Consider the following 22,476-nt stretch of genomic DNA (forward strand, 5'->3'; position numbering starts at 1 on the left):
AATATGGGGAAAACGTGGCCCAAGCCACACCCCTAGGACCAGGACCCAGAACTTCTGCCCTTCAGTCTATGGTGTTCCACCACCACCTCCCTCCCCAGGCTTGGGGAAGGGGAAGGGGTGGCCAAGGCCAGGATGCACCTGCCCAGTGAGACACTTGCAGGCTCCCTGCCCCAGCCTTCCTCAGCTCCTCGGTGTGGACCCGGGTGACCTGGTTGGGAGTTCCAGGGCTGTGGCCTGCACTGAGCTGGCAGGAGAGTCCTCACTTCACCGAGGCCGTGAATCAAAAGCCTCATTCTTTGTAGACTCCTCGGATAGGTAGAAGCAGACTTGACCTTTATCGTTTGTTATTTTTAGCAGAGCAGGCAAGGAATGATAAAAACCTGTACAGGAGCTGGCTATAAATAGCACGCCTGTGGCTTTTTTTAAGGAAAAAACCACACACACACACATCTGAATGTTGTAGATCTAAACAAGCATTGCCCTTCAAAGTAGAATAACAGCATCAGCGTGACACTTTACGATCAGCAAGCCCATTTAAGCTGTCACTTCAGCTCACCGCACAGTTCCACGGGGTGGACACTTCCATCGTCTCCATCTTGCAGATGAGGAAACAAGGAATGAAGTCAGCCAGGAAGGCTGTGGGCATGGCACCTGACACGTGGCGAGAGCCCTGTAAATATCACTTTCCTTATCACTGAGTCTCCAAGAAATTGAGTAACTTGTCCAGCGCCAAGCCAGGAGAAGGAAGAGAAGCAGGACAGATGCCAGGGCCACCTGTCTCTAAGTCCGTGAGTCCCCCAGCTGCTAGCAGGCCTTTCAGAGCTGAAGGAAGAAGAGTTAGTCCTGGGAAGGTCAGAGGAGTGGCACTGGATATTATGGGGACACCGGGGTGAGAACTGGAAGGAGAGGGTGGTATCTGAGATGCTGTCAGCTGAGTGGAGGGGGCTGGGGCAGTGCCTTTGGGGCCAGCAGCAAGAAAGGAAAAAGGAGGAGAGGAAGACAGAAGGTCGCTGGCCAGCAGTTTTTTAGGACAGCGCCATGCCAGGGTCACCTCATCAGGCACTGCCCTCCTTTGGGCAGAGTGGGAAATGTCGGTAGGCTCTGTAGTGAGAGGGCTAAGAGCAGGTTATCAACACTGAGATGGGAGCCGACAGAGACCCCAGGGGCTGGGGCCAGGGTAGCCCGCAGCAGGGAAGAACAGGTTGAGGGCAACCAGATTGGAAAGGGGTCCTGAAACTTGAAAGGTAATGAAGTCCAGGTAACCATGTTGAGGGCCCGCCCACGGCTCCGTGGTGTGCTGGTAAATGTTTAACAACCAGCTCCCAGGGAGGTGGAGGTCCTGCTCTCCAGTGCTTGCCAATTTCTGTGGTGTCAATGCTCCCGCCTTGGCAGATTGCAAGCTGCCAACATGATATCACTGACACGCACAGTCGGCTCTCACAAGCCAGTATGAGCGGATACTCAGTATGAGTTGGTAACTCAGAACTAGACTGCCGCCCTACCGTGCCACATAAGATGGAGACACTTAGGTCCTGCTTGTTTCAAGGGAAAAGAGGAGGGGTTTCTGGGTAGTTTTTAAGCTACAATTTGTCGTGCATGTAACACATGACAGGCAAACTATTTTACAGGCAGTATCTCAGTGAATTCTCAGGACACAACTCCCAAGTAAATATCATCACCATGTTACTGATGAAGAAACCAGGCTCAGAAGGGTGAAGTGACCCGCCCAGTGAATGGTGGAGCCCAGACTTAAGCCCAGGCCTATGGGAATTCAGAGCCTGTGCCCCAGACACATAATACCTGGCCTCTAGCCAGGGTAGTTCCGGGACCTCAGTTGGAGCTGGGTTTTCAGGCAGAGGCTGATGAGTGGGTTCCTCTGCAGGGCTGGCAGCTGAGAACTCCCAGCAAGTCACAGGAGAGACAGTTAGCACACTTGGGGGAGCTCCTGAGAGGTGTGAGACACCCTCCACGGCGGCGGGGGGAAGCAGAGCAGGAAATGACCCTCTTAATACTGAAGAAATGAAGCAATGGTATCTTCAGATCCCTCTCATTTTGTTTGAAACCCAAGACCAGATTCTCTATGAATTAAGTGCTGTCACCTTTGCAGAACAGAGATGAAAAAGCAAGCTAGACATTCCCGAGCACCCACTGTGTGCCATGTACATACGTGTTACTCATTTATGCTGCCCAGCACTCTCACAATTGCAGGTGTTATTAGTCCCATTTCACAGATGGATTAATACAAACCGAGGTTCACATTGGCCAAGTGACTAGCACAAGGCCACCCGATAGTAAGCAGCAGAGTTGGGCTTCGATCCCACATCTCTTTGATGCCCAAGTCCCTGCTCTATGCTCCGTGTCCCCAAGAAAGAAATAGCACCTTCTTTCCGAGAATCTACTTACAGAGATCCTTCCACACCCTTCTTGTATTTGGTAGCTGCTGCCCAGCCCCTGAGGAGGTCGGGAAGGCTCTGGGGATAAGGTCAGCACTCCCCCATCCACAGCAGCTCTCTTGCCCACTAACTCTGTGCTCTCCCCACCCCCTGGGGGACCGCCTGCTGGGATACATGCAGTGAGAGAGGTGGCTCAGCCTTCCAGGGAGTCTCATCCACAGAGGGCCTGCAGAGCGGCCGCTAGGCTGGGGTTGTCCCCACTGCTGGTGGCAGGCCTCCTTGGAGAGCCTGGCCTTTCTGGAGCCATGTCTGATGAAGATGGGCCCTAAGTAAGGGAGCCCCACATAAGGGGGATTCCTCATGGGGCTAATTGGCAGCCCTGGAGTGAGCACTTGCCTCCAAGCCCTGGCCAGGCTGCAGTGTGCTCAAGGCGGGTGGTGGCCCCTCTCTGGGCCTCAGGCTCCCTATCTGTAAAATGGAAAGCTAGAACTGGAAGGAAGAATGCAGTGGCACCCCCTCCAGCCCTGATGGGCCACAAGTCCACATAAACCAGCCCAGAGGAAGATCCCAAAGGGAATTCCTGGAAGTTTTCTAGGCCCAGCATCTCTGGGGAGTATGTGGGAGGTATGATGCCCTTGTGAGTCTAAGGAACCCATCAAGGCTCAGTCAACATCACCATCTCCCAAAGGTGGCCAGTTCCTGTCTCTCCTCCATTTTCAGGCTTGGCGCCGACCCTCTATCCCACCTCTTCCCTGCTCCCCTCGGTCACTCACTGGACACCCTGGCAAGACCCAAGTGCTCCCCAGACCTATCACAGGGTAGGGAAGAATAGGCAGGGATCAAGGAGCCAGCTGTCCGAGTTCAAATCCAAACTGCACTTACCACCTGGACATCTTTGGCCAAGTCACCTGCCATCTCTGTGCCTCCGTTTTACCTCCTGTAAAATGAGGGTGATCATCAGAGCCACCTTAAAAGGTCTTTGGGAAGAACTGAATGAGTCAACACATGAAAAGTTCTAAGAACAAACAGAACCCGGCCGGTAATATCATGTCCCCATCTCAGGGCCATTTGTCATTTCTGGGCGTATCCCCTTTTCCATCTCTGCAGCCCTCTCACGGAGCTGCCCTGGGGGGAGTGGGGGATAAACCAGGTTCTGTCAAGTGGGGCTACCGTGAAGGTCAGTCTAGGGATCTTCCCACCTCCTGGAGGGAACACCTGATTGAGAGTCCTGTGCCAGGGTGCCCCCTCAGCCCCCTGCACATCCGGGACTCCGTGAATGTCTGCTGACTGTTCTTCTCCTCCCAGCTGTGGCTCTGTGCAAGCAGGCCCCCTTTCCTCCTTGCTGATATGTCCTGGACTCAGAGTCCACCCCAGATCACAGCATGTTGAGTGGATGATAGGACCTGTGGAAGGCAGGACAGGATTGTGCCGCATGGCAGATGCTGTTACACAGCAGGGCCCTCACCGAGGGCTTCGTGTTCACCATCGGCTTCCATCCCGAAAACACTTCCCAGCTGCCCCACTTCCCAGGGTGAGCACAGAAATCTGTACAGCGGTCCACAGGGGCCCCCACTGCCTCTGCCTCTCCTGTCCCTTGGCCACACCCTCCCCAGGCCATCCAGGCCTCCTTTTAATTCACTGAGAATTACTAGGTTCTTTCCAGTCTCAGGGCCTTTGCACAAGCCACACCCTTTGCCAGGGACACTGCCCCTCCTCTTACCTAGTGAACTCCCACTCCAGCCTGCAGCTCCCAGCTCAGTCATCGCCCCCTCGAGGAAACCCTCTGTGATGCTTCCTGCTCTTGCCAGAGACACCAGGGGCTCCTGCTGAGCATGCCCTCACCCCTCTGTAAATACGCATTGGTTTGAGTGATCATTTTCATTTCACGGCTGTCTCTAAACCCTCTTGAGAACAGACACCATGGGTGTTTCTGCTCACCACTGCATTCTCAGCGCCCAGCACGGAACTGGGAAGGAAGTGTTCCATGGGTATTTCTGGAATAAATAAGTCGATGGAAAATCAGGAAGCATATGGCATCATGGCCATTTTACAGATGAGGAGACTGAGGCCAGAGAGGTTGAGGGATTTGCCCAAAATCACACGGCCCGTTACGGTGGAGCAGGGATTTGGGCAAGGGCCACCAGACTCCAGTTCTCAAACTCTCTGTACCACGTCAGAATTGCCACCTGTGGGTGCAATGGAGGACTGGGAGGCAGATGAGACCTTTGAGTCCCAGAGGGTGGGGCTCCAGTGACAGGGAGGGGCTGTGGGTGCTCTGAGAATGCTGGCTGCCTGGAAACCTCACAGGGAGTGAGCCTGCAACCTCTCTGCTCCTCTGCAAGCCTTCCAGGAAAGATCTGAGCTCTCCTTCCAACTCCGGCTATGTCATCCTAGGTCTGTTACCTCCGCTCTCTAAATCTCCATTTCTTCATCAGTAAAATGGGGGTGATACCCTCCACATAGCAAGACTTTTAGGGGCAGAAGGAGGCTTGGGATATGTGTGTGTGTGTGTGTGTGTGTGTGTGTGTGTGTGTGTGCGCTTTAGCACCCAGGAACACACTCAGCAGAGGCAGCTGATGTGGCCCCTGTGGCCTCTGAGCCATTCAGTCTGGACATGAAGGCCCCTGGGATGACCACATTTCATTCCGTAACTTCTTGCTGGTTATATTCCCAGTGGTGCTGGCCACCCAGTGAGTCAGCAGTTAGGCCTGCCAGCTCACAGCATTCTCAATCGTCACCCCTCTGCTCTAGGAAACCTCTTTCCCTGCTGGGCCTCTTCAGCAGGAAGACAACGGAGAAATCACAGGCTTTAGGGAAGACAATGCCAGTCGGGGTCGTCAATCCTATGCCACAGAGCTGTGCACCCTTGAATAAGCCACATACCCTCTCTGGGCTTATTTTCTCACCTCTGGGTTGAAGACTGATAAAGTCAAATTCTTCTGGAGTAGTAGCCTGGCACATAGTAGGTCCTCAGCAAATAACAGGTTCCCTTTCCTCTTCCGACATTCTTGGATTCATCATCTCCACCCGCTCTCTTTCCTCCTTTCTTCTCCTCTTCTTTCGTCAGGGAAGCAGCCTTTCAGCAAGAGTAAAAACACACATGCATCAATGTTAACTAGGGACCCCAGTACAGGGCCTCACACTCAGTGAGAGCTGCATAAATATTTGTTGCCTGAATGATCCAAAGAAATGAATTACTAATGGTGGAATGTCAGATTGTAGGTAGCTGGGAGGGGCCATTTGGGGATAGGGGCTCTCCTTCCTGGGTGTTCAACTCACCTTGAGTCTAGCCCTAGGCTCAAGCACCCTGGTCCCAGTTGGGACATCTCTGGACAGTGGGATCTGAGTGGAGCTGGGGTCTCCTTTTACCCTTCCCAGGCTGGGCATGGGGAGGGAGCCCCATTCATTGACAGCTCAGGAAATAGCAACTCCTAAATGAGGACCTCTAAATGAGTCCAAAGAATCTTTCCAGAGCCACAAAGAGATGCAAACACCATCCAAAACTACTATCAGAATTGCTTTTTCGTTCAACAAACCTGCACCCATCAGTTCAATCAATATTATTGGGTCTCTTTTCCCAGTGCTGGGGATACCACAGGCAAACGAGACCCAGTTTTCTATCCCCAGGGAGTACCCCGGCCAGATGGACAAGACAGATGCATATAAAAAGGTCAATTGCAACAAACTCTTCTTGGGGCAGGGGAAAAGGGGATGGAGGGAAAATCAAGGAAGGTTTCATGGAGGAGGGGCTGCTGGAGCTGAGTCTTGAAGGATGAGTAGGAGTGCTCCAGGCAGAGAAGTCTGGGCGTAATGGGAGGAGTCTGGAGTAGTTATTTGGGCCTCATGAGCCACAGTGAGGAGTTCGGATTTGGGGCTGAGAGCACGAAGGAGCCAAAGAAGGGTTTGGAGGAACGTGGACAGCTCCCCAAGGCTGCATGGGGATCAGGAAATGGCAAGGGGATGGCAGGGGAGGAGTGGGGAGGACAAGGTGAAGAGGCAGGATAGATGGCTGGGAGTGGGCAGCGTGCATATGTGAGTGGCACTACCCAGGAGGCATTAGCTCCGAAGGGCAGTGCGGATGAGATCATGGGCTCAGGCCTGGGAAAGGCAGCCCACCCCAGAGAGTCCTCTGAGAGTAGCTCCTGCTTCCCCAAGCTGTGTTCTCCCAGGAGGAAAGGTACCAGATCCCTCAGTTTCCACAGGCTCCTTCTGCAGTAACACTGTCATCTCATGCCCCTGACCTTGGCCTCTGGCCCTGCAGAGGGGAGGCAGGGTCATCCATCACCCCTCACCTGCCCCGCACACTTGGGAGCCTGGGGTGGGCCCTCTTGGGGTGCAGGTTTTCTGAGCTGTGTGGCCAGGAAGATACACCAACCACTTTGGGAAACCTATGTCCTGAGTGGTTCCTGGACCCAGGTTCGCCCTACCTCCCACAGGGTTCCTCGGCTTGCCCCAGGGCCTCCTGAAGTTCCTATTTCAAGTTCCGGTTCCCCTACTCACTCTGTGACCTCGGGCTACAGTGTTTTGCCTGGACCTCAGTTTCTTCATCTGTAAAATGGGAATAAAAATAGGAACCACTTCCCAGGGTTTTGTGAGGAACACACAATAAGGTGTGTTCACGGAATGCCTGGCACATAGTAGGATGTCAGTGTGAATGGTGGCTGTGCAGAATTCACCAGAAGCCAGGCCTCCAACCTCCTCCCTGAGGGAGCAAAGGCCAGTGGGAGGAGGAGACAACTGGGGTCCCGTGTTCAAATCTCAGCAGACTAGGGACTGGCCCAGCCCCAGCCCCACAGGTGACATCTGAGAACCCTTACCTACCAGCCAGAGGAGTTGGAAGGCACCTGCTCTCCACCGGCATTTTCCCAGAGGCCTGCTGGAGAATCTCACCTTCTGTTTCTCCCTCTAATAACAGCTGCCGTTCCCCTTTAACTTAAGGCCCCACCAAATAGGTATTATCATGCCCATTTTGCAGATGAAAAAACTGGGACTCAGAGAGGTTGCGTCATTTGCCCAAGGTCACACAGCCGGTGGGTGAGGGAGCAGGAGCTGGACCCAGGTCTGTGTGGTCATAAAGCCTCCACTCAAGATCTCGGCTGAGGGAGTTTCGGACCTTGGTGGGAGTGGGGAGTGGATGTGGAGCCTCAGTGTGACTGGAGAGGAGATTTGAGGCAAGCCAGGCCATGTGGTCCCCTGGATCCACAGTCCGTGGCCCCTCAAGGTCTGGGGCTAGAGATCTTGAGTTGTGTGCTTCAAATTTGGGTAACTTTAGGCAGGCGCAGAGAGAAGGGCCTAGGGTTTGAGTTGGACCCTCAATCTTGCTTTGATCCTCACTGGCTCTGTAATTTTAAAGTAAGCCCCTGTCGTCTCCAGGTCTCAAATTTCTTTTCTGTAAAATGGAAAGAAGCCCAGACTCTCTGAGGGTGACCTGTGGGGGTCAGAGGGGACAGGAATGTGAGAACGTTTGGAAATACCTTCTCATCCCCCAAGGAACCCAACCGACAGCTCTTTGTGACACCAGCAACCTGAGAGCTGCCCCAGGACCCCTACCCACGTGTCTGCAGACCCCAAGCCAGACAAGGCCCTCGTCCATGCTTCCCAGAAAGAAGAGCAACAACAGAGAGCTCACATCTCGTAGCGAGGACACAGCTGGCCTCTAATGACATTCAGTCCTCCTCACTCAGGCTTGCCTGGACTTACCTCTTCTACTGCCCTTGTGCAGAAGCCTCCAGCAGGCTGAACCAAGCTCCATACCCCCATTCCTGGGCAGACTGACCCTCTTCACTCACCCTGTGTCCCGGCCCCAGGACCTCTCCCCTAGGGAGAAAAATAGAGTCTGGCCAACTAAACACGGCGTACAACTCAGATCGGCTGGCTCTCCCCTCCCTCCCGCTCCCCTGTGTCTCATACCTTTCCCCGACCCTGACTCTCAATTGGTGTCCACCATAAGCCATATCATGCTGGAGGCAGAAGCTATCAGTAATCCTCCCAGCTGGCGTCCCGCCTCTTTCCCCCTCTTCCCTGTGGCTGACCCTGACCTGTCGTTTCCACTCTTCCTGGAGTTGCAACACTGGTGCCATTGTTTGCCTAATTTCACAACACCTCTGCTTGTCCAATACCCCCTGCCCCCAACACATCCTGGAAGGACACGCCAGATGACCCAGGTGTGTCTGCTGCAGGAAGGGAAGGCACAGGGGATGGGGCAGGGCAGGGGACAGATGTCTGTAGCCAGATTCCACCCTCAAGAATGACCTTAGGCAGGCCTCATCTTTTTCTTGAGGCTTCAGTTTGCTGAGCTATAAAATGGGAGAACTAGATAGGCGTTCTCGAGGGTCCAGCAAGCAGACTCGTTCAAGCCTCTACTGCACCATCTACCACATGTTGGGACCTGAGACCTGGGATTCTGGAGACATGTCTGATGTGCTCACAGCCAATGAGGGAGATCAGACATGTAGGTGATCACAATACAGTGTGGTAGAGCTAGAACAGAGGTGGGAATCAATTCAGCTGGTGGAATAAGGAAGGACTGTCCGGGAGGCAGAATTTGAGTTGGACTTTGAAGGACGAGTAGGAGTTTGCGGGCCTAGGAGCGGGGTATACCCACGAGGAAAAACCTTCAAACAATGCTGTTCAGTATTTGCTCAGGAGATGGGGGCATCCAATCACTGGGGGACAGATGCGGGCACTGAAGGACAAATGACCCGGAATGCCAAGGAGGTAGGAGCTTGGCTAGGTGCCAGTTCTAATCTTAGGTTTGAAAACCAAAATCCACAACTGTCTGAGAGTTTGGCTGCTAACGTACGTTGGTGAGGGCCCAGCCCACCCCAGACAGGGACCGGTGAGCAGGCAAGACTCAGGACTCGGGAGCAGGCAAGCATCAGGGCTCTCAGTGAGCCCACACTCATGATGGCCTTTGCATGCAGGGAGCCTTGGACTTGGAGTCCACAGGCCTCTGTCACAAGTTTGGTCAAGCCCTTACTGAGTGTGCCACCTTGCTATGGCCCCTACATCCCTCTGAACTACACAGAGCTTCCCTGGCTGTACCTTGGGTGCTTGCAGCAGCCACCCCAGAGGCAGTTGGAAGGATCAAATGATTTACTGTTTTGCAGGTGGCCTTTACAAACTGTAAAGCGTGCTGGACACAAAAGCAGTGTGATTGTTGAAATGGGTGGCGTATAACAGGCTGTTCCCAGGGCTCTTCTGTAACCAAGGAAAGTGGTTTACCGTCAAAGATGTTGAAGTAATAATGGTGGGATTCCTGGCACAGACATGTTGGCTGGTGACAGATGGGAGGTGCAGTGGGCCTTTCCCCCTCTGCCCATCTTTGCCCTGGTCCCTGGGGTGGAGCTGATTTGGGACTGCTGACATAGAAGCCCACTCAGAGGGGTGGCCAGTGGAATCCCCCCAACTATACCCCTAAGAGGGGTAGAGCTCCCCATCTGTACCCCCAAGATGGAACAGAGATGAGGCTGCTTTGGAAGCTCCCAATCTTGGGCTGTTGGTGTGGAGGCAAGAGCCTCCCTGAGGGGTGTCCTGGGATGCTCTGCAGGAGCCCCAGCAGGGAGCCATGCCTGGCATCTGAGTCACACCCCTGCCCCAGCGGAGGCCAGGGCCTTGAATGACCACTCAGCTCTTGGCATCTGTAGCTTCTCAGCATCCTCCCTGCGTTGAGGCCACCCTGTGGGCCAAGGGGCAGGCGGATACCCTTCGATGGGGCTGGGGGGTGAGGAGCAAGGAGGTCTCAGCATGGCCTGCTGGTGGGAGCCCCACCGCAGGCGCTCCCGGCTCTCTCGCTCCCTCGGCCCCTCTGCACGGCCGGGTTCTGATTTTGGTGCAGTGCAGACTTTCAGCTTAACGAGACAAATTGATATTCTGTGCCAGCCCAGGGATGGAGCAGCAGCTCGGGACGCTCGGGCAGGCAGCTCAGAGGTGGGCAGGAGGTGGGGGCAGGGGAAGGAGGCACCTTCTGCCTGGAACTGCCTCCCAGGGCCGTCTCCAGCCCTGCCCCTGCCCCCATGTGCCCCTCCACCCTGACAGGTTCCCTGAGACACTGGTCCTAAAGGTCCTTCCACCTTCAGTGACCTCCCTCCATGCAGGCCACCCCTCCTAGAGGGGGCAGGGCAGTGAAGGCAGAGGCTTCGGAATTCTAGGAAGCCCCTTGCCCCCTGTGACCTCCTAACCTTGCTCTTAGGGCTCTCCTCCCACCCATCTGGAGTTAAAGGAGTGGCAGGTCTGCCCAAGATGAGGCAGGAAGAGGTGAGCAGCTGGCTGGGGGCTTCTAACCCTCTGGACACCTCACCAGGGGTCCCTGGGTTCCCCTGGAAATGTTCAGCCCTCCAATACAGTCAGCCTGCAACTCATCATAGATGTCCTGAAGATTAGGTGGGTGTACAGAGAGGCAGACACCCCTGCTGGTGGGCGCCTGGCAGAGAAATGGCCCCTTGAGGCAGGCCATTCTGACAGACTAGCCCCCATCCCACCCCCACTCCCTGGGCAGGTGAGGTCGCACACAGGCAGGGCAGGTCACAGAGGCAGCGCTTCAGGGCAGCCGAGAGCTGCTGCGGGCTCTGCTCCACTGGCCCTGCAACCACAGATGTGTTTAGACTGTGTTGAGTCCACTTCTACCCCGTTGCGACCTTTGCTCCTTTGCGCCCCAGGTCTGGGGGTGTCCTGGCTACAAAGAGCGGGGCCAGAGCCCCTGACCAACCAAATAAGGCCCCCAGAGAGCAAGGGATGGCTTGAGGCCATTGGAGCAAACTCCTTGCGGCTCTGCTCCCGTTCCCCCCACCGCCACTCTCAGGACCCCTTCCCTCCGGCTCAGCCCAGCCCTACCCTCTCTGTGCCCTTGACATTCCCCTCCTGCTTCTGGGGAGCGGGCATATTCCTGGGACTCTGCCAGCTTCGGTTCCTCATGATCCCACGGGAGGAATTAAAACCGCAAACAACACCGTGGTGGTTCGGTCCACACACCCCCCGCCCCCCACCCTCCTCCCCCGTGCCCCCTTCAGAACCGGCCCTCCCTGCGTCCCTCCCTCCCTCGTCCTCCCGCCCCCCTCCCCCAGCCTCCGGCAGCGGCAGGGGCGGCCTCTGCCTCCCCCGAGATTGCATTTTGCCGGCGAGATGGAGATGCTCTCCTAGAACCGGCGCCGGCGCCTCCGCCCCCCGCCCCCCACCCGCTCGGGCAGGATGGTACAGTCTGCAGAGGGGCCCGGGCACGCTGGCTGGGCTCAGCCGCGGCACCAGCTGCCGCACCGCGATTACGGGGCTGCCCGCCGGGAAACCGTGCAGGATTGGTGGTGATTTTCATAGCCAAGTAAGTACCGGCATCCCCCAGCATGAGAAAATAAAAAATAAAAAGCGCCCCACTCCACTCTCCCCTTCCTCCCTTACCCATTTTATTTTGTTTCATTTCATTTGATTTTTCTCAGTGCTGATGGTGGTGGCGGTGGCAGCGTGGAGGGGGGGGTGGGAGCAGGGCTTGTTTATCTGGTAGCAGCCGAGGCTGCATTGGGAGCCGCCGCTGAGGGAGACACTAGCGTGAGGGTCCGCGCGTGTTGGGGGTGACGGCTGGATGCTGGGGACTAGGACGGGGGCCTCGGACAAGAGGATGCCCGGGGTCTCAGGTAGATTCCGGCAGCCTCTGGACTGCAAATGCCCCCTAAGGATGTTATGCAAGGGCCAGCAAGCTGGTGGCGGGGGACAAGGTCTCTTCTCTCTGAGCCAGTCCCAGGGAGACCAAGAGGACTGGAGAGTGCCCCCTGCCCACCCTGGTCAGAGTCCCAGGCAAGAGGCAGGGGAGGGCCCATGAAGGGTCCCTTTGGTGGGGTGGGCAGCTGTGTGCCGGTACCCATTGGGTCAGGCCAGCCGGGTCATGTGGTGGCAGGGACGTGTCCCTGGGTCCCCTCCGTGGCCAGGAGGGTGGCAGGAACGGGTGGCCAGGCCATTTTGCAGCAGTCATGCTGGGTGGTGGAGTCGGCACTCTCTGTCCAGAAGCCCACTTCCTAGGCCAGCCTCAGTGGTCTCCAGCTGAGGGCTAGGGCATCTGGGGTTCCTCCCTGCCCCCTGCAGGGTCAGGATCGGAAAATGCAGCAGGGGGCCTCAGGACTCCCTGAGGTTGGGTTGCTGCCGGCAGCCAATCCTTTCTAGCCAAGTAACCATTCCTCGCCAAAGCTGTCCTCTGCTCACCCAGGTTGGGGGTGGGGGAGCCTCTGGACTGGCCTGCCCCAATCAGGCAAGGGCCCTGGGGGTCTTCGGGCCCCCATGCAGAGGCCCAGCCTGGCTCGACCTTCAGAAGGGTAAGTGAGCAGGCAAGCCTGACCCGCTGGCAGAGGGTCTTGGTGCGACACTGCATGCCCTGAGCCCAGCGCGGAAGGGGCTCCCTCCTCTCCTGCATTTCTCTCTGAATCGCTGGGAGGAGGCAGAGCTGACGTTTGGGGTATTTCCAGGAGCAGCGGGCGCCATCCGGAGAAATTCTCCTTTGACGTGTGCAGTAGGAGGGGGCTTGGAGCGCAGGCCTCGGGGGCTTCCGCCTGTTAACTTCGTTGAAAGAGCAGTGGCAAAGAAGGGGCTGCGGCTCTGGGGGAGTCCTGTGGGGGCTTGGGGTCCAGGAAAGGTGCTGATGGCCACCATTATTTAATCACCTTCACACCTTAGTCCCATTCGCATCAGGGCATATTCATGCCCACAGATTCCCACATATTCACAGATACAAATATAGCACCCATAGTAGTGCGTCATGTATGTCCAGACCATATACGCACATATGGAATGGCCATGCCCACACCCCAGCACCTGTAAAGACAGCCCACATTCCTGAACACCACATGCTCACATGCAAAACACAGCACACACACTAATGCAGTGCACGCACACACACCTGTGCATGGAGTGTGCCCACACATGTGTGTACCACTAACACAGGAATGCAATAGGCTGCACACCGTGCCTGCAGCAGTCACAAATGTGTGTGCCCACGTGAGAGCTGGCTCAGGTGTGAAAACAACAGGCACACACATGTGGGGCTCCGAATGCCAGCTGCGTGCCTGCCCATGCATTGGCAGGCACACAGCATGCTGGAATGTGCCCACAGGTGAATGTCAGTTGCACACGTAAGCATATGGCCACGGGTGCACAGACGCAGCACCTCTGCAGATGCTGTGTGCACACACCTGCCCCCTCAGCTTCCAGGAGCCAAGGTGGCCCTGTGGGTGCTAGGGAAAACTTGCCCCTTAAGGTACTTCCGATGAGGACAGAGGGATACTGGATCCCAAGTGGCAGTCACGGCCTCTCACAGGCATAGGGGGAGGGCCAGCCCATATTCCCAGAGCGCTGTGATTAGACTCAGCAAGGCCATCTTGGGTTATTGATGTTCTTCAGAGAAGGCTGCTCAAAGTTGGAAAGGAGACAGAGGCAGCCAGGGGCGCAGCTGCTGCCCTAGGTCCAGACCGCCAGGAGCCCAGACTGGCCCTACCAGCCCTCTCCCTAGCACTGAGAAACTGACCCACTGGCATGGAGTCTCTGAGAGGTGGGGCGTGGGACACCTTCAGCAGACTCCGAAGTCCACTTCAGACTGAAGGTCAGAGAAGCTGCTGTGGCTTACGTTGTATGCAGAGCCTGAAATGCTGGTGCCTTCCTCTGCTGTCCCACTGCCCTCCTCTGCCTTCCCCCAGCTCAGCCGCAGGTATGGGTCAGGGGACTTGGGTAAATAATAGTAACCCAGCTAGCATTCACGCAACTAACTGCTTTGCACATATCACCTCAGTGAGAACGCCCACAGCCCTATTATCCTCATGTCCCAGATGAGGACGCTGCACCTAGAAAGGTAAAGTCACCCACTGAAGGTCACACAGCTGGAATGTGGCAGAGGGAGGTAGAAGGCAGGCCACCAGGTGCCTGCCTACCCTCTTTGACCCTTTGGCATGAGGCCAGTTCCAATTGGGATACCGAAATTTTGGGAACCTACAGCTCAAAAACTTAGAATTTTTTAGCAAGACTCAGAGAAAGTATGAAGAGGATCTCCTATGGATGAAGGCAGAGGAGCCTTCCCCAGGCAGGCATGGCCCTGACCTAGGCAGCCGGACCAGACTGCTTTGCCATCCTATGGACCACTTGCCATCCAACTCCATCCTCCAACACCCTATGGAGTTGATGATGCCTAGAAAGCCAAAGCAGACATATGCCTTCTGAGGTCCCTAGCTGGGTCCGTTTATAAAAAGGAAACTGAGGCCCAGCCAGGTGCAGGGACTTGTCCAAGGTCATACTGTATTCTCTGGAGAGCTGGGCTTCTTGCAAGTGCTCTCGGGCTCCAGGCAAGAAGCAGCAGGGGCCTCTGTGGACCCTTGGTTTTCCCCAGGTGTTTGACTCTAGGTCAAAAGGATGAGAGTCCTGGGCCCAGCCCCACTTCTGACCAGCTGTGTGACCTTGGCCAAGTCACTTTCTCTCTCTGTCCTCAATCTTCTCATCTGTGGCCTGGCAGGCCTATCTCTGCCCTGTGTTATCCCACAGCTGCCTGAGAGCCATGTACACTGTAGAGGGCTGTACACAAAGGTGCGAATTGGCATGAGGACGAGGAGCCAGAGCAAGTGAGCACCTTCCTGCTGCAATTGATGAACTCTAAGATCAGAAAGGGAAAAAAGGAAAGAAATCTCTAGTGCGCATACTGGAGGTCAGAAAAGCTGCCTGTGGCTTCTGCTATGTGCAGAGCCCGAAACGCCGGCCGCGCCCCATGCCGTCCCACTGCCCTCCTCTGCCTTTCCCCTGCCCAGCCATAGGTATGGGTCAGGAAACCCATTAATGCATTAATTAACCTAAAGGTCACCTGATGGTAGCAGATTCCTGGGCCCCACCTTGATGAATCGGGAGGTCCCAGGGGCTGGCTTTCCACAGGTACCCCTGGGTTTCCAGTGGGCTTGGTGGAGCACATTGGCTCTCAGAGCTGGGGGTGACCTGGATACCATGCTGTTCCCCCTGTGCCTGTCACATCTGGGGAAACTGGGGTATCCAGGCTAGTGAGTGACTGAGTGAGACTGAAACTCATGTCCTCTGCCCACCAGGTCCCTACCAACCCCTAGCCCCTGGCTTCACCCTGCACAGCTAAATCAGGCCCTCCTAAGGACTGGTGAACCCTAAACTCAAAATAAGGCGGTCTTCTCAGCAGGCAGCTGGGATCCATGCTCCAACGGGACTCACCAGGCCTTAAGTTTGAGTCCTGGTGATGCCTCTCCCAGTCATATGGCCTTGGAGCAAATGGTTCCTCCTCTCTAAACTTCAGTCTTAAAGACTTAAAGCAGGGCTGTTGGGAAGATCTCATATCACGTGTATGAAGGAAGTGATTCACACACAGTAGGTGCCAGGTCAGGGCTGGGGGCCCTGGGAGACCCTGAGGTGCAGGACACGACTCCTCCCAGCCCCTGTCAGCCCCCAGGGTGCTACCACCGGGCTCTCTGGTGCCTCCTGCATTTACTGCCGCTCCTGCCTGGAATCTGGGCACCCCAGCCTCCCCGCCCCTTTCCAAGGCCAGAAGCTTGAACCTGCAGAGATTCATTTCTCTCTCCCAGTGGGAGCCTCAAACAAGGATATATTTAGGGAGAAAGTCCCCTGGACATAGACAATTGTTATCTGGCCTTAACCCTCATTAAGAGTTAGTAGTGGATGGAGAAGATGGTGAGGCTCTGTTGTTCAAAGCAATGGGGTGGAGCCACAGTTTCCCCGTCTGTAAAATGGAATAATAGTATCCACTTCTCAGGCTGATGTGAGGGGCACATGGGAGAAGCTATGGACGTGAAGTGCTGAGTTCGGGGTGTGAACCCTATTTGGTGCAGTGAATGGAAGTGGTTGAGACTGAGAATTCATCTGGATTGAGAATCGGGGTGTGAGTTCGAGACATACCTCTGCCTTTTAGGAGCTGAGTGCCCTTGAGTTAGTCTCTTTGCCTCTTCAAGCTTTGATTTTTTTGATGTGTAAAATAGGAGCATGTTACCCAGGCTGCCCGCTTCAGAGGCCTGCTGTATAACTACAATAAAGAATGGGTGAGGCTGGGCACAGTAGCTCATACCTGCAACCCCAGCACTTTAGAAGATGCAGGTGGGAGGATCTCTTGAGGCCAGGAGTTTATCAGCCTGGGCAACATAGCAAGACCCTATCTCTACAAAAAATTAAAAAATTAGCAGGGCATGGTGGCATACTCCTGTTGCCCCAGTTACGCAGGAGGCTGAGGTGGGAGGATTGCTTGAATCTGGTAGTGTGAGGCTGCAGTGAGCTGCGATTGTGCCACTGCTCCAGTCTGAGTGACAGCAAGACCCCACCTCAAAAAAAAAAAAATCTTTTAAAAAATGGGCTAGGCTGTGAACTCCTGGGACCTCCTGCCGGGCAGTGTGGCTTGGGCTTCACCCTGGTCTTCACTGGAAAGCCTGTGATGTAGAAGGCAGGAGGTGGGGATAAGGGGGAGGGATGGTAAAAAGCCTTAGAAGCATCATTCATAGTCCAAGAAATCTCTGCAGGATCAGAGAGTTCCAGAGGCATAGCCAAGGCCCAAGGCTGGCAGGACCAGCAGAGCAAGGTGGCCAGGCCCAAGGAGGGGCCACTGCTCAGTTCCTAAAGCAACAGAGGTCCCTGGGTATGGGGGAGAGTGCATTGGTCTGAGGGTCAGGAAAGCTAGGTTCCAGGCTGGCTCATCACTGGTGGGTGACCTTGGAAAAGTTGCGTCACCCCACTGGTCCCAAAATCTCGTCTTGTGAGAGGGGTCAGTGATCCTGTCCCCCAGTGTCCTTGGTGAGGGCAGCTTCTCCTGCCCACTGCCCCTTAGGGTGAAGGGTCAGAGACACTGTGAGTCTCAAGAAGTAGCGAGGAGAGCAACCACAGGGACAGCCGCTGCATTTGTCTGCCATAACAAATGACCACAGGCTAAGTGGCTTCAAATAGCAGACGTATGTTGTCTCCCACTCCTGGAGGCCAGAAGTCTAGAGTCAGTGGTCCGCAGGGCTGGCTGTTCCTGGAGGGCTGAGGAAGAGTCTGTCCCTTGTCTCCCTGGCTTGCTCGTCCTTGGCCTGAGGCTGCCTCACACCCACCTCTGCTTCCGTCTTCACCTCACCTCCTCCTCGTGTGTCTCTCAGTGTCCTCTCCTCTGCTTCTAAGGATATCGGTCATTGGATTTAGGGCCCAACCAAAACCCAAGATGATTCCATCTCAAGATCCTTAGCTAATTCCATCTACAAAGATCCTGTTTCCAGACAAGGTCACATTCTGAGGCTCCAGGTGGGCATGAGCTTTGGATGGGACACCTTTCCACCCACTGCAGTGGCTAAGATTTATGAAGTGTTTATTGCTTTTAAGACCTGCACACAGTATCTTCTCTTCCCCACCATCACCCATTTTACAGATTGCAGAAACCAAGGTCCAGGGACATTAAGAATGTGCTCAAGTCAGGCCAGGTGTGATAGCTCATGCTTGTAATCCCAGCACTTTGGGAGGCCAAGACGGGTGGATCGCCTGAGGTCAGGAGTTCGAGACCAGCGTGGCCAACATGGCAAAACTTTGTTTCTACTAAAAAAACAAAAAAAAATTAGCCGGGTGTGGTGGCACATGCTAGTAATCCCAGCTACTCAGGAGGCTGAGGTAGGAGAATCACTTGAACCCAGGAGGTGGAGGTTGCTGTGAGCCAAGATAGCACCATTGCACTCTAGCCTGGGTGACGGAGCAAGACTCTGCCTCAAAAAAAAAAAAAAAAAAGTGCCCAAGTCACACAGCAAGTGAGGGGCAGAACTGGGATTTGAACCCCAGTCTCTGGTGCTCCTTCACCTTTCCACGTCTTTGGAGCTGGCTGGAGGATGCCCAGAGACCCCTTAGGGCCCATAGCTGGGAACCTGTGGGGCAGGAACTCCAGCCAGCCCTATGAAGACCCCAAGTCTGCAGGGGGCTCCTGGGCCCCGGAGAGGCTGGAGACAGGCAGGGGAGCTTAAAGGTATGAAGGGGCCCGGCCATGGCCCCGGGGGACCGACATGTGGCAGAGGGTTGAGAGCCACAGTTCCTTATCTCTGCCGCTGACTCTGAACGTCACTGTGCTCTCGCAGAGAATAGGGGTAGCAGCACCGACTTTGTGGGGTACTTGCCAAGTACCGACATGTTCATCATAATAGTACTAATCGCTAAAATGTGTCCGTGAGCACTTTACAAATGCTTTTTTTTTTTTTCATGTAATGCGTGGGAGAGGAATTGCTTATTAAGTCCTGTGCATGCAGTTGTGTGTGGTTGAACCAGTGACTTCGCCTCAGTTTGCTCCTCTGTAAACCGAGTGTTAGCTGAGCACCCATCTTCCCGGTTGTCATGTGAGGCAAATGGAATCCAAGTACAGTGCCTGGCATGGGTGTGGTCCAGGTAGGGGCTCAGAGGATGTTTTCTTGCCTGTAAGATGGGGTCGTGGTACTATTGTGATGATGCTATTTGTTGTATGAGGATTTGGTGAAGTAATGCGAAGGAAGCACTTGGCTCAGGGCCTGGCCAGAACTTGATGGAAAGTGGCCTCCTTTGTGGCATCAGAGAGACTTGAGAATAAATCCTAATGCCAGTGTTTACTACTGTGTGACCTTGGGATGGCAGCTTTGCTTCTCTGAGCTGGGCATCCTGACATGTAAAGTGGAATGGAAAAAACCTTCCTGACAAGACTGTGCCACGAGATGATGGGTAGATAATGCTCAAATGGAACCTCAGCATGCCAGCCATTCCAAATATGTTGGGCTTCCACCCTTCTGGGCATCTTAAAGATGTCTCCAGAAGGGGCACATCCTAGTCCAAGGAGGGTGGATTTGATTTTTGGGAAAACTGGGAGCAGTTGTACCGTAGCAGAGCATATGGGGTTGGCGGAGCCTACGGGAGAAGCAGTGAATGGATGACACCATTTGGGGTCCAAGCACCATGCAGCTTCCAAGGAAGGAAGCAGGTCTCTGAAGCTTCTGTGCCACCCCTGAAGTGTTTTATAAAGTGGGGCCTTTTCCGTGCTGGCTGAGCTACTCCACTGGGCCGTGTCTGGCTGCCCCAGGGACAATTTTGTGGGAGCCATGGTGGGTGTCATCTGGACAATCTCATTCTAGCCCAGCTCTGTCAGACACCTGCCTTGCAGGCTTAAGGAGGCAGGGCAGCTGAGCTGTGGAGACTGTGCAGGATGGGAATGCTCTGGCAGCCGTTTGGGGTGCCTTCCACATGCCTGAGGCATCCACGCTGGGTGAGGGTTGCAGGCTCATCTGGAGCAGAGGGTGCTGGGCTCTAGCTCACTGATTCTTCTGAAGTTTTTAAATCTGCACCCGTGGGCAGGACACGCCCTCCTACGTGGGCCTGACTTAGTGCTGATGTAGCACAGTGGTCAAGGGCAAGGTCTGCGCCCAGGCTACTTGGGATCAAACCCGAGGCCTGGCCGCTGACCAGCTGCATGTCCTTAATCCCCCAGCCTCTGTTCCCTCCACTGTCAGATAGAGATGACAGCACTGCCTGCCTCATCAGGTTGTTGTGTTGGAGACTGAACCGTGTGGATTCCAAGTTAGACGTTTCGACGTTTCTAAAGCCAGGTCGCACCTGACAACTGGTGGTACGCCACAGTGGAAACAGCCATGCCTTTTATTTCTTAAATAGGCATAAAGTAGTGATACAGGTTAGAGTCAAAAATATATGATAAATAAGATCAGTTTTGTAAGGGGCTTAGAACAGGGCCACCAGGCTGGTGGGAAGAAGCCAGGACTGCCGCCTGCCTCCCCGGCTCAGTCATGGTGGGTTCCTCACTGGGGCTTTTGTGTCCACTCTCAAACAATCAGCAAAAGAACACCTGCCTGCTAGAGCAGTTGTGAGAAGTCGGCAAACTTACATGTGCGTCACATGCCCAGCAGAGCACCCTATGCAGCAGGTGCTTGATAAGTGGCCGCACAGGACGAACAACAAAGACCATAGTACAAAGAGGAATTTAAAGCAGACTCTGGGATTCTAATTCCTGCTCCACCATTTCCATGCTGTGTGACCCAGCACAAGTTTCTTAACTTCTCTGTGCCTTAGTACCACCCTCTATTAAATGGGGATAACAAAAGTATCCAATTCGTAGGATTGTTGTGAGGATTAAGTAAAATCAAAGTGCTTACAACAGCACTTGGCAGAAGTGTAAGCAATTATTATTTGATGAACTTCTTATGAGTCTCTTCTAGTTCAATAAATGATAGCTAAAATAAACACTAGCTCAATAAAATAATAGCAATTGAGGCTGCACGTGCTTTATAGCTGGGACAATCAAGGCCCAAGGTACATGCTGGTTTGCCCGGGGTCACACAGCTGGCTCCCAGTAGACTGGAACCAGAGCCCAGTGTCCAGCCACCATCCCAATGCTGCCTCCTTGCCCATGTTGGTCCAGGACTCTTTCTCTTATGGAGAAAGGTGTTTTTGCCATGGAAGGGAGGGTTTCTGGAAGAGGCTGTCACCAGATACAGCATCAGTGCTTCAGGGTGTCACAGGGTCGCTAGGTAGCCTCATTAGAACTGCTTTCCATCTTCCCTCAATTTTCTGCCTGCCCACCACAAACAGTGGAAGGGGCTGAACTGGAATGCCCACTCTGCCTACAGCTGCCCAAGGTCAGCAGAGCCTGCCAACCGTCACGCAGGCCTACCAGCCAGCACTCTCCTGGCCTCCCAGTGGCTTCTACAGAGTTGGCACAGCAAAATTCCTTCCTGGTGACAGCCAAAGCCCTGGCTGGCCGGCTGGTCCAGCCACCAGATAGGACAGGGCCACAGAGTGGATTGGAGTCGGGGAGAGGACAAAGACCTGGGTGCAGCCAGCCATGACAAGCACTCCAAGTGACCTTGGACAAGTCACAGTCTCTCTGGGCATCAGTTTCCCATCGTTGAAACAAGCCTTTTGGGGCCAGATGGGCCCCCTGAGACTTTAAATGTCTAAAATTCGAAGTTGCCTAGACATTGCTAATGTCCAGGTCACGGGGGCAGGGCAAGGGCTGGAGGGATGGAGCTGGTGTCTGCAGGTGAAATGCACGTGAGTGTGGATCTTGGGTTGGACTCCCTAGGAGCAAGCATGAGACACTGCTCAGGAGAAAGAGGCTGAAAGGAAGCAAGGTAGGGAGAGAAGGAGCTAAACAAGCGGTGGCCTCAGCTGATTCCATAGGGGATGTGGGGCATGAACTGTACCCCAGGGTTGGCCCTGCCTTGAGGCAAGAGAGCTGGCCCTTCATACCCCGTGTCAGACAGTTATTGGCCGCTGCTGCCCTCTGAGCGGGATGCTGTGTGTAATTGCTGGGGCAGAAGCTCCTGTTCTTCCCAGGACGAGCCTGTAGAGAAGAGGCAGCTGGGAGCTCTCGCTTCCAGCAGCTGGGTGTGGGAGCTGCAGACTGGTAAGGAGGACTAGGGTGGGCACCAGCAGTGTCCACTCTATTACGTGGATTTGGGATGCAAAAGTTGCTGGGTACCCATCTCTTCCTAGCAACTATCTGAAGGCAGGAGATTAAGAGCTCTTTAGGCCACTTCTAAATTTATCAACTTACATGACTCACTTCAGATTAAAATGGGGCCCTTCTCCCCATCCCACCCCCAGCCAATTTCAGATTTTTTAGCTCAGAGCATCCTAAAGAGGGCATAGAAGGTAAATCAATAAAACCAATATTAGCTGAGTACTTGGTGTGGACCAGGCTTTGTCGGGCTCCTCGCTGAGCCCAGAAATGAATCGGCTCCAGAAACAACTCCTGCTGGGAAGCTCAGACAGCCCCAGGTAGAAGGTGGTAGCTGACCACAGGTGCCCAGCTTGGGGGTAGGCCATGAATAACTTCCAGGACCAAGACTCAGCCTCACCACCACAGTCTTTAGAGCTTCTGGAGCCTCAGTTTCCTTAGCTACAAAATGGGACCAGTGTGGTGAAGAGTCCGAGGTCTGGGCCACTCCTGCACTCAGGCAGTGGCAATAAAATTAAGTGAGACCAGGCACTGGGACCCAGGGCTGTTTCTGGGTGCTTCTCTGCCCTCTCAAAGGCCTGAGTCTGCCCCATGACCTCAGGGGAAGGAAATTCTGAGCTGAATGGAGACATCAGCTTTCCTGGTCCTGGGAACGTCTAT

General features: G+C 54.7%; 1 protein-coding gene and 1 long non-coding RNA gene across 16 annotated transcripts in view; one reads left to right on the forward strand and one right to left on the reverse strand.

The window, feature by feature from the left end:
- The window catches only part of ATP2B2 (ATPase plasma membrane Ca2+ transporting 2), a 401,304-nt gene that overhangs the window by 197,283 nt on the left and 181,545 nt on the right, over nt 1-22,476 (forward strand). For 2 of the 15 annotated variants that reach the window (XM_039478695.2, XM_039478694.2), the window contains exon 1: nt 11,465-11,706. The exons of 10 other annotated variants lie outside the window; for them this stretch is intronic. The gene's annotated coding sequence lies outside the window, so the exon portion shown is untranslated. Of the gene's footprint in view, nt 1-11,464; nt 11,707-22,476 lie in introns of those variants that run through there. 3 more of the 15 variants (XM_003927058.4, XM_074404789.1, XM_003927059.4) reach the window with 2 other exon arrangements.
- LOC141585424 (uncharacterized) lies at nt 1,260-8,390 on the reverse strand. The gene is made up of 3 exons (XR_012518882.1): nt 8,304-8,390; nt 5,300-5,469; nt 1,260-3,330 (listed from the first exon to the last, which is right to left on the reverse strand). It is a non-coding gene; the product is annotated as an uncharacterized LOC141585424 (long non-coding RNA).

This window comes from Saimiri boliviensis, chromosome 8, assembly GCF_048565385.1.
Source record: "Saimiri boliviensis isolate mSaiBol1 chromosome 8, mSaiBol1.pri, whole genome shotgun sequence".
NCBI lineage: Eukaryota > Metazoa > Chordata > Mammalia > Primates > Cebidae > Saimiri > Saimiri boliviensis.